This window comes from Lagopus leucura, unplaced genomic scaffold (genome assembly GCF_019238085.1).
Source record: "Lagopus leucura isolate 7727_CA_CO unplaced genomic scaffold, USGS_WTPT01 Super-Scaffold_100009, whole genome shotgun sequence".
Taxonomy (NCBI): domain Eukaryota; kingdom Metazoa; phylum Chordata; class Aves; order Galliformes; family Phasianidae; genus Lagopus; species Lagopus leucura.
In genome coordinates this window covers 7,032,144-7,044,242 of record NW_024962266.1, presented here as the reverse complement: position 1 = coordinate 7,044,242, position 12,099 = coordinate 7,032,144, and the positions used below count along the sequence as shown (strand labels likewise).

The 12,099-nt window shown below is 35.3% G+C and overlaps 1 long non-coding RNA gene across 1 annotated transcript in view; it reads right to left on the bottom strand.

The window, feature by feature from the left end:
• The window catches only part of LOC122181035, a 68,803-nt gene extending 57,187 nt beyond the window's left edge, over nt 1-11,616 (bottom strand). Inside the window, exon 1 of the long non-coding RNA XR_006179305.1 lies at nt 11,540-11,616. This is a non-coding gene — a long non-coding RNA (uncharacterized LOC122181035). The remainder of the gene's footprint in view (nt 1-11,539) is intronic.
• Between the last annotated feature and the right edge of the window lie 483 nt (nt 11,617-12,099).

Genomic DNA, 12,099 nt, shown 5'->3' with positions numbered 1-12,099 from the left:
TCAATCTGATGTGATCATAAATTCATTATGAGCTGGTCTGCATATGCTGTAATCTTTAACAGTACTTCATCTAGTAGAGATTTTAAGTATGTGTATAAGCTGTCTTTGTTTTCTAATGTTTCTTGTAGAAAATCATCACATTTTTGTCAGAATAATTAAATGTTGCATTCTTCTGATTTCTAGTATTCATTATTATTTGAAATCTTAATATATCCATAACATGACAGAATTAAAAGACAGAAGATATTACTTGTTGGATCAGGTACTAGATTGCCTGGATTCTCCTCAATACTTTCAAAATTACTGTTTTGTTTTAATGCAGAATTTATATCTTAAAAACCTCTTATTTGTACCTTCTATGTCTATGACTGATATCACCTTTATATGTATAATAGTAAAGTTGAGATTTCCAGACAACTGAAGAATTAGCTTAAGTCATAATTGTTGTCTATGTGCTCTAGTTATATAAATTGAAATAGTTTGAATGGAAGTATTGGAAAGATCCCCCCCAGAACACTTAGAGACCACTGTCTCTATATTATTTTTAATAAGCAAGTAACAACAGCAGCTTCAATCGATTCATGCATCTAAATTTAATGCTGGTTTAAAATACCCACTGCATTCATTAGCTGATAGGTGGCAAACCTGAGTTCTGTAAAACTGTCAACACATCCTTACTTTATGGTGATAGATAGCATCCTTATTATCTTCTTAAGCTTTTTATTCTCATCATATTGAAATGTAAGTGACTGTGTTGTCAGAATAGAACAGCTCATAATGTTTTTTTTATTACTACTTTAAACCTTTCCTAATCTTATCTAAATAGTAGCAAGGGAATTCTTCTTTTCTTTTCTTTCTTTCTTTCTCTCCTTCTTTCACATTAACTATATGGTAAAGATGTGTCACTCTTCAAACTTCTTCTAGTAAACACATAACTAAAGTGCTCCAGATACTAAAGGATATTTTAATTCAGCTCAAATCTTCACCATCCACAACAAGCACTGAAATATTAATGGCAGGCTGGTATGTTCTATCTAGAGAAAAGCCAGGAAAAGAAGACAAGAAAGGAAGGCCAATTGGCTCTATAATCCCATACATCACTGTTTAGATGTCCAAGAAAACTATATGCATCACAGTTTAATTAGCTAATCCATATATTATATGTCTTTAATTATTCAACTATGGCAAGTCATCACAGTATCTCAGCTCATATCTACCTCTGAGACATACCACTGCAATATTGCTGTTGTTTTCAAACTTGTAATTCATATTCATCTCCTGACTGGCTTTTCAGGAAAATTCCCAGCAGCCAATCCAGACAAGGCTCTGCTTTTGGCTTTCAAGTACTGTTTTAATGCGAAAAGTTTACATATTTCATTCATACTGAGAATAGGACTAAAAATGAGCAAGAAAGTTGTACAACTATTTGAAATAGTACTGATTGTCCATTACGTACTACTCTAAACTATGAGTCCTCTTAGATTAAAGAAAAACTCTCTACTTAAAATCAACGGATTCCATTCTATTACACGCTCTCCAAAACAATTTTGGAGCTTCTCACACACATGCCTAACCCCCATGTATTTCTTTTTACCTTCTCTACATGCACCACTGCAAATGGGGCTTTTTTCAAATTTATGATAACAGTGACAAATGTGACTATCTTCATAGCCCAGCAATGTCAGATTGTGCCTCCCCAGATTCTCCACATTTATATATAAAGGACTAAGATCTGTTACTATAGTAACTGCAGTTTTACATGCCCTGAATGTTCTGTCTCTAAAAGCTTTGCAACAATGCTGCTGTAAGATGTTTTATTCTTTTTCTTTAATACTACAAATCACAAGTTCCTTACCAACCAGTCACATAAACATTATGAAATATTCTCTCATAAAAAAATCTTATATTTAATCCTGTCTCTTCAGAAAAAGTCAAAACAGTAGGGATGTAATTTGAATCAGTGATTTTAAATTGCTTGATTTAAAATTACATTATGCCTGAGCTTTATACAGGCAATTTGTAAAAATTAAAAAACAAATTCTTACTGCAGTAGCACTATGTCTCACTGAGTGTGGTAACCCAAAAGTTAAAATGAGTACATCACACACCTAATTTGTGTGTAGGCTGAATCCTAAGATGTTACTCAATCAGTAGAAAATTCCATAAAATTTGAGTATTTCGCTACCAATATCTTGTATGTTATTTGTTCACTCCTTTAATGTTAGTCCTTGGGTCTCTTTTGTCTTTGAATGTTGTGTGTCCAGGGTCTCCCATCTCTAAACAGAGTCTAAAAAAATAACTGACAAACAGTTTAAACTTCTAGTCTTTCATAACCATTGTTTAGAAAAAAAATATTCAGGCACTAAGCTTGTATGTGAAGTTCCTCAAGATAAAAATGTCCATTTCAGTATTCCAGAAGCACTTCCCTTTTCCATGAACTGTAATCACTGCTCAACTTTGGGCAGTGATTTTGATAATTAGGTGCTTATGGATTGGAGATGACTTCTATGTTGCCTGAAAATTCTTTTCCCACCACAAAGTGGTTGATTCAGTGTTCAGATGTTACAGAACATAAAGTGAGGACATTTGTTTCCAGAAAATTTCTCTAATTTATTATGACTTGTAGAACTCCATCTCTTCATCATGCATGCTCATATCTGTTAAGGCCCAACAGGTTTTTACAAGAGATCCCGTCTCTTTCCTATTGCTGAGAGTACTTTGGGTCCATATAATGATCAAGTGCGGTGTGTAGCACTATCCAACCGCACAGAAGTTAACGCTTCTGTCAACTACTGTAACCTCTTGACACAAACTCATTCTAGATTATTTTAGATGTCTCTCTGTGATCTCACAAAAGAAGTTGATTTACTCAGACAGATCTAAGCCAGATGGCACTTTTTGCATTGCACTGGATTTGCAAACACAGGGTCTAATTTTGAAGTAATGCTTTAAAGGTTTAACAGCTGTTATGGTTGATAGGAGCTTTACTAGCTTGCTTGTGCTGCTTAGTAGCAACAGTGGATAAATACACATTATTCCATAAATGCCATGCATGGCAACATCACTGCTGTGACAACTTTACTTGGCTGAAAGACTAAAGTGTCTTACTTTTGAGCCAACAATCACTGTCTCCTGGTCAGGCAGCACAGCCACATCCAAATACACCCATGGGATACCTGTGGATATGAGAGCCATTTCATGGTCAGAAATCAAGGAAATTTCTGACACAAGAGGAATACATTTGAGAAAACAATACTGACAGTACTGATTCGAGCAGATGGTATTGTCCCGAGTTTTTTTGCCTAGTTATTTAAGTAAATGAAAGTTTTGAAAAAAATATAAGCATTTCTGAAGGCTAAAACTCTCTCTGTCTCTGCCAGTATTCAAGTTTGTAGGGGCAGTGCGCTCTATGAAATTTAGAAACTCTACCTTAAATTTTCATATTCATTTTTAACAGAACTAATACAGAACAACTTTTCAGAGGTCAGTAGAGGTACCTCCATGTTATCTGCTATTTTTCATTCTTTCAGAATGTACAGTACTATGATAATAGACACAGAAAAACTTATATAAAAAGTATGAATACCCTGCATTTGTTAGTTCTGCATCTGCCACATTTCAAGTAATTGCATTGCATCTCTGGAGTCTTGGCATGAGTATGGGGACACATTCAATATCAGAAACTTTTCTGACTATTCTGTTCAGTAGCTTTCTGCTAAACTCTTTTCCACTATGCAGGCAGTTGGAATAATAATCTCTTTTCCATTTCTCAAATAACATTTTCTAGCACAGAGGGATTCTTAACAGAGTTATAGTGCCTTGTGCCCCTTGGCATTCCAAACAAAGACAATAAGCCCTTAACAGCAAAATGTTATCTTGAGTACCTAGCTTACTGTAACCAAAAGTTGGTATCTCAAAAGTATAAGGAAATATAATGTGTAAACATTACGGTATTAGCAAACCTATATTTCGAATTTACTCTAAGTATAATCAAAATGTTACATCTGGCTAATAAAATCTACTTCTTTTCCTGGCATTTTCGAGTCTGCTAAATTGAAACTGAATATAGTTTAACTCCAATGCAATAATATCAACTTGAATAAAATTTTAAAGAATGCTTTCGCTTTTTCTTCTGCAGCTTATTTTTCTCTTGACTGAATTCCTTGCTTCATAATAATTACGTAGCTCTCATTGGCATATGGAAGAAGGCAAAGGATTTAATACTTCTCATGCCACTTCTGATGCACAATTGTGAAAACATCCCAAAGAATGGAAGTGGAAGAAAAGAAACGAGAGGAAAAGTTTACATCTCTGTTGCAGTTAAAAAACCAACAACAACAAAAACAAACAGAGAAACAAACAAACAAAGAACAAAAAGAAAAAGCAACCAAAGAAATTTTCATTCCTCGAAACAATAGAGGCGAAGCTAAAGAAATATTCATGAGATGGAGAAAAAAAAAAAAAAAAAAAGGGAGTAAGAGAGAAGAGTGGGAAGAGGTAGATAAGTGGTGAAAAATGCACAAAAAGAAAAATGTACTAATGCACATTCTGGACCACAAAAGTATGCAGCTCTCTCTCCAATAGATTTTTTCCCCTCTTCTCACCTTAAGTCAAAGAACTGACAAGTGATATGATCTACAGAAACCTCAGCTATGTCAAAAGCTCGATGTCTGACAAACAAGTGAAGTAGCTTGTGTTTATTTCTTTCTCAGACACAGTCTTATAGAGAATAATCCTGAGGTTTACTTTTAATAAAAATGTTAACTGACTTATTAAATTAATATATGCGCTGATTATGTATATTTCCCAGGTTGTATATGACATCTATTAAATATATATGTGTAGATATTACCCTTACATTTTCTTATGAGGCGCTGTAATTGATCAAATGGGAATATACTTAGTCATTTTCATGGCTTTTCTGGACATCTTAATCCTCAAAGGTATAAATTAGAGTGGCAGATATACTGGAGGTTTTCCAAGTTTGTCTTCTAAATTATGAGGTGTTCAGCAAAAGCTATGCTGCTGACTCCTTTCACACATAATATATAATGGAAGAGAAAGATCCTAAAAGAAAAGAAGTTTGAAACTAAGCGTATATGAATGCACTTCTGTCTTCTCTCTTACTCACACATGGGGGGACACATACACTGGTACACACAACAGCCTAGGTAACAGTGCATTTATTATATTTTATTCTCCTCTAGGCAAATCTCCAAAAATTGCCTTAGGTGAAAATAACTTAGCACATCATCCTTCCTCAGCTGTTTCCCCTCGTTCCTTCTTTTCCCTTTTTCTACGTTTACTTCCCCTTCTTGTTAAGTCTCCCTCTTTCTCATAAGCAGAGTTATATATAAGTATGCATTAAACTGAGTATTTTTAAAGAAAGCTGCCAGAGTGAAACTTTCTGTTCTGCTTAATCCTATATTTAAGTTTTAAATCTCAGCATAGAATTAGAATAACAACCACAAAATTATTAGCCTATGTCATGGTTTTATGATTTTTGGTCATCAGTATTCCACACCATAACATCATGTAATGCACTGGGGGTGGGGTTTGATATCTGCCGAATGTTCGTCCGTCAGAGAAGAACTACATTTCCCCAGGAGACTTTGCGGTCAGCAAGGGGATATAACTCCAAGCAAGGTCACCTGATTCTTTCTTCTTCACCTGCTCTTCGCTGTCTGCGCTTCGCTATCTGCACTTCGCCGCCTGCGCTTCGCCATCTGCACTTCGCCATCTGTACTTCAGTCACTCAACTGGACTGCACTTCTCATCCCAGCATTGTGGTGAGGTCTATACAATTCAAACAGACTCTCTCTCTCTCTCTCTCATTGTATTTTACTAATACTATATTTAGTAAAATCATTTGTTCCACCTCAGATCAGTGCTGTTGTTTTCAAGTATTTTGGGGTCCCCTGCTTCCCCTTTCCCCGAGGCGCGGATCCGCAGATCCCTCCGCCCTGCTGGTCATGGAACTGGGCCGGACCAGCCCATAAACCGTTGACAGCCTACAAATGCATATTTTGTTTCAAAGATTTCCACCAAAGAGTCCAGTACTAAACTGCTGCAATAACACTGCATTATGGCTATGAGAACTTACTGTTTAGCTCTTACTGAGACATTTGAACAGATGCTTTCTCTCCTGTGACCCTACCTTAATGACCACCTGCTTATTAGTGTGAGCAAAGGTTTCAAAACTCAGTCTTTAATGGTTTGAGCAGACCCTGCATCTTCTCATAAGCAGTAGCATGGACCTTCACACATCAGCACAGAAGTTGACTATGCTAACAATGGAGTAATTTCTTTACATCATGGAGAAAAATCTCATCGTTACTTAAATGAGTTTTCTCTTTAATGTTCCCCTCCCCATCAGCCTTTCTGAAGAAGATTCAGTGTAAAAAGGATGTAAATAGTAGTCACGGAACACTATTTGAACCCGTTGTATGAAGAAAGAAGTATCAGAGAAAGAAAATGAGACAGTCTTAAGACAAACCAGAACAACTCCCTGTAATATTAGGATAAAAAGTGTCCTAACAGTAATATGGTAATCACAGACACCTGAAAACTAGTTTGTTATTGTAGCTCATTTCAGAATAGCAAATAAAGCCACTTGTGGGAATTTAAACAAAAGAAAGAGGACTTGAGTTACAGAAGGTTACTGTAAGTGGAGGCCCTATTTCACTGAGCTTTCAAGTGTTAGATCAGTCAGTGCAACATTAGACTTGCAGGGAGAATAGAAGTATGGAAAAAATAAAAGCAGATACCTCTTTTAATGTCTTATATTCCCTTTGTGAAAGCGAAAAGCTCCAGCTGAAGAAAAAGAACTACTGGTTATTACAGATGTGAGCCAATGGCTTAAACATCACTAACTCACACAGCTCAGCTATTTAATGTGCTGTTTAAATACACATCCAGTAATTTTGCCTGGTACAGTGTTACTTTTTCTGTTTGAGATCACCAATCAAAAGTACAATAAAAAGTTTGATGAAAGGACAAAAAATCTTTCATGACAACACCTTGTTCATATATGACTTGTTTCCTAAAATTGAGGTCCTTAGTGACAATTCCATTCTCGACCTTTTGTTCATTCCAGGTTGCATGCACACTGTAATGAGGTGCCTTGCTTAGTTTCTTATATTCTATGGCATGTCATTATCTTTTAACATATTTTTGTCCTCACTTCACAATGCAGTAGGAGTCATTCATTTAAATCAAACTGCAGTTATCTATAGCTATTTAATTTTTATCTTACAAAAACTTATTTAAAATCCACAATCTCATGACAGTAAACAGAAATGGCTTTTGAAGGATTTTGAGAAGTGGAAGCGAAGTTCCTTCTGGAAACAAATATTATAGACAAGGCATCTGCAAATAACATGGAAGTGCAAGACGGAAGAACATTTCACGTATTTTGCACCTTAAAGTTTCCTAATGGAACAGGCCAAGGAAAGTAAACCTATTCCAAGATAAGTATACAGTATGAAACCTTATGTGTCTCATTTCTTCGATATCATTGAAACACAACTACGCTGTGTACTTCTAAGTCGTGTACAGGGCACTAGAAGGCAGAAAAGCAGTACTTGCAAGTGATTGTTAGGGAAAAATATTACATTTCAGGTACAGAACATTAGAGTTTTAGAATGAATTACTTGTGTGCCTCTGCTGAATGTGTAATTCCCACAGAAGTTCCAATTTTTGTACAAAGGTACAGAATACAAAATCTAATTCTTTTTTTAAAGAGTAGCAAATGGAAATCCTTTTACTGAGAGATATCACAGCAAAATCTGAACAGAAAGTTTGCATGTAGTATATTTCAGTGGGAAATGACATCTTTTTCTTGCTACATATGCATTTGATGACAAAAACTAATGGAGATGACAAACTACACTAATGTAGTTATGCAAAGTAAATCAGAGTTCAATAAACATATACATGCACTTCCATTTCCCTACATTCTTTACTTCAAGTTCAACTGTAGTTAAGGTTCTCAACACTTACTATTTCAGAGAACGTGCTAATATTTAAACACGGAAAAGATAAAGAGAGAACAGGATGCAAGAAAAATTCTTGTGTCTGCTTTCCAGACATGCTAGTCAACAGTAATTTCAAAATGTAGATTATTTTGATTTTATGGAGAGCAGAAAAATGACTTCTCTCTTGAAGCTCAAGTGGTACACAGTTGCTACTCCTTTCTTGGACTATCTCTTCAGCTATGCATTGCTCAAGCTGGAATATACCCAGTTTAGAAGCAGATGGACAAAAAGACATGCACCTTCCTTAAAAATGAAAGACTTATGTAATAGAGAGCTTTAAAATTCCAGCCCATCTTGTCAATCACACAAGAAATGGAAAATGCTGATGAAACAATATGTCCTCTTTATGGTAATTGGCTCTAACTGTCAAATTTTAAAACAGATATTTAGGGAAGAGTTTCTTGGAAAAGCTGAACTGCAAAACTTGCTAGAAAGCACACAGGCAAAGAGAAGACCAGTTGGTTAGTATTCATATATGCTGCTGAATTTCAACTTCTCGGGTTCAGGAAGAGCTGCCAGACACTTTGAGGGTGTTCTGGCACTTGAAATGATTTAAATATTGTGTTTTTTTCTCCTCTCATTTAAAAATACAGAAAAGATTTTTCTAGTCAGTGTACACACTCCCTGTTCCAAACACCCTACTTCATAGTCATAGGGGTATATAAGCACTGTGAATTAGTTTATTCTATTCTGAGTCCCCAAGAATCACACATATCTAATGGAAAGCAGCAATAATGCTGTAATCAAGTAAAATTAAGGCATGTTTGTGACTCTAAATCTCAAATTAATGTTGAATTCCATAATCTGTTCCACAGAACTATTTAGCCATAGAGCAGAGATGAGGTGCAGAATTGTTTCACACAGATAAGAGTATTCTCCCCAAAGTCCCATACACTCTGTATGAGCACTATTGAATGCATCGACATTTGCTGAGCCAAATCAAGGTTGAAGTCAGGGTGATTTGCTTTTATCAAAATCATTGTTTTTCCCATCTTTTCGGGTTTCAGTTAATATCACAAATGGAATCAGCATGCTTTTGTTAATTAGTCTGATTGCTTAAGACCATGGTTATCAGTAAGTAAAAAAAAAAAACTTCAGAATAAACTAGAAATTGCCTTGGGAACCCGAAGCTGCTGCCCTAACTGTTGCCTGCATTGCTGCCATAACTGCAGCTGACCTCTAGGAGGGATCGGAGCTAAATTTTATTACCAGTTCAGTTGTGAATAAAGACTGCTTGCTGCTATTTGTAGGAGGAATTTACTTTTCCTTTATTTGCTTAGGTACAATTGCTGAATATAAATTTATTAATGAATTTGGTGGAAGAAGGAAAATGCTACCAAGACCTCAAAAACAACAGTATGCAGAGTTTTAATCACTACAAATATCATACCTATGTGCTAGACTTACTTTTCTGGTGAAAACTAGCTTAAGTTTAATTAATTTATACCATCAGGAGATGTGAAGCATAGCTGCTGATTTTGCAGCTCCTGTATATAACCCAATTTTGAAGAAATATCTGAAGCATGGATTTCACCTGAATTACTGGGAGCAATTTGGCTTAGTTACTGCTAAAATGTTACCATCACAGCCAGACTGGGTTGCTGGGTGTCCTTTTTATGATGAAGCTTTTCAAATCATCATCTTAAATACAAAATATAACATCTCCAACTGTGTTAATTTAATGGTAAATTTAATCCTAAGTATGCAGAGCAAAGCATTGCTAAAGGAAAAATAAAATTCCTGAAGGTTTACCTCTGGTATCTGCTCTAAAATATTATTTATAATTTTAAATTTTCTAGAAAGTTAATCCGTATGGATACACAAATAAATAAAGGCACAAATGCATACCTATATGAAAACATTGTCTCACACCCACTCATCAAAACATACGTTTTGTCAATTGCACATAGCTTCATGTATTGAACAACACTTCTATTATATTATTCGTTTGGAACAGGATATTTGACATTTTTATTTTATATGCTGTTCCTATCAGTAATAAAAAATCATTCTGAATACAAATAAAGATAAGACTATGCAACCTCATTATCAACCTGACCCACAAGTTTTTAATGATAATTAATCTTACAAAGCTGAGTCAAGCCATTATTAATTTTACATTTGTTTTTTGAACTGAAATTATGGTTATCTTATTAAACTAAACAAATAAATAAGCACAGGTCCAAGATGTAAAATAACATTTCTCTTCCTTCTTTATCATACATTCCCAGCAGCCAATCACCATGTACTGTTCTATAAAAACTAGTTTCCTTTTACTGGAAATATTACAGAATCACAGAATAGTTTGTGTTGGAAGGGACATTCAAAATCATGTAGCTCCAACTCACTGCTGAAGGCAAAGACACCTCACTCTAAACCAGGTTACTCACAGCCCCATCCAGCCTGGTCTTGAACGCTTCCAGGGAGGTGGCATCCTCAGCCTCATTGGGCAACCTGTTTCAGTGTCTGACCATCCTCACAGTAAGTAATTTCATCCTAATATCTAGTCTAGTTTATAGCTGATAAACAGTATAAATCTATGTTTCTGGTAATAAAATCTCTTATACATTAACAGGATTGTGAAAGTAATATTTTGGAAAGTTTGAAAGTAGGTTCTGTTAGTTTGTCTGTGAAAATATTAGCCTACTTAGAATCAGAAAGACCAATTTTTATTCAGAAACTATTTTACTGACTGAGTTGCAATATTTCTGAAACAAAAGATATTAATGATGATATACATACTCTGTTGATGGGAACTCTTGACAACAAACAGCAAGAAAGAACCATACAAGCAAATAAGGGAAAAGAAAACAGCCGAAACATCTTTCAGGAAATACTGCAGAGCATGATAGTGTTTACAATCATTTAAGCAAGGCCATATTCCCCTGAACTAGTGAGTGGGCAATATCTAGCTTACATGCCAAATACAAACCTCCAGAAAAATTAACAAGCCCCTAGTCTATGTTTTCCCTAACGGCTTTCCTCAGAGGAAGCTGGAAATAATATGGCCTACAAACTCCAATCATATTAATTTCAGTGCTGGAGGCAATGTATATACTCTCCAGCAGAAAAAAAAAAAAAAAAAAAAAATTACATTGAGGAAAGAAGAATTATTGATCTCCTTATAAAGTTTACATGAAGGAAAAGCAGTGCATGCAGCAGGGACCTGAAATGAGGGTTCTAGGCTATCAGCATCCTTGTGTTTGAGAGTAGAAAAGCCAGTGTAAAGGGTAAGAGCGTCATCTGAATGGATGTGAATTGAGGATAGAAGGCCTGGTATGGCGTTTAGAACTGAATCATGTCAGGCCAAATATGATATCTTAAAAGAAGTAGGGGCAAGGACCAGGAAAAGTCGTGGGATTGGGAGAAAGCAGAAGATTGGGGTAGAAGTGGAAAACTTTCCCTCGTTTTTATTTAGCACTGCTAACTTGCAGAATAAAAAAGTCTTAGGAGTCTACAAACCATAATATTTGTAGATTGTATGTTGAGTTGTTTTTATTTACCTTTCTAGCCAGGGAATCAATTCAGATTCTACAAGCTCAGGAATCTTCCCTCTCATGTAGGTAATCCAACAGTTTATTTCTTCTGAACGTGTAGCGTCCAAACCCTGCAGCAGCAGATGATTTCTGAAAGAGAGAAGAATTTTCTCCTGAAAACTCTGTAACACAGCACTTCTGGGAAAAAGATACTTACAAAATTTTGGTTGTTACAAGGAAAAATATCTTTAATATTTCAATTCAAAACAAATACAAAATTCAAAATCACTAGATTTTATTGTTCTGAACGCTTGAGTTACAAACTTGTTAAGGTATACATTGCCAGTATCAGTGGAGTAGACTACATAATACGCAATTTCCAAAAAATAAACATAATTATAAAAACTATGTCACACATATGTAGTTCTATATGCTAGTGGAGAAGAGACATATAGTAATTTAGAGTGATATACAGTAGTAGATCATAGTAAATTGAAGTATGTGCCAAATAATCTCCCCTAAAGGAAATCATCCATATTGAGTAGACTGAAAACTGACTAAGGGACGATAATCAAAGCATTTGTATT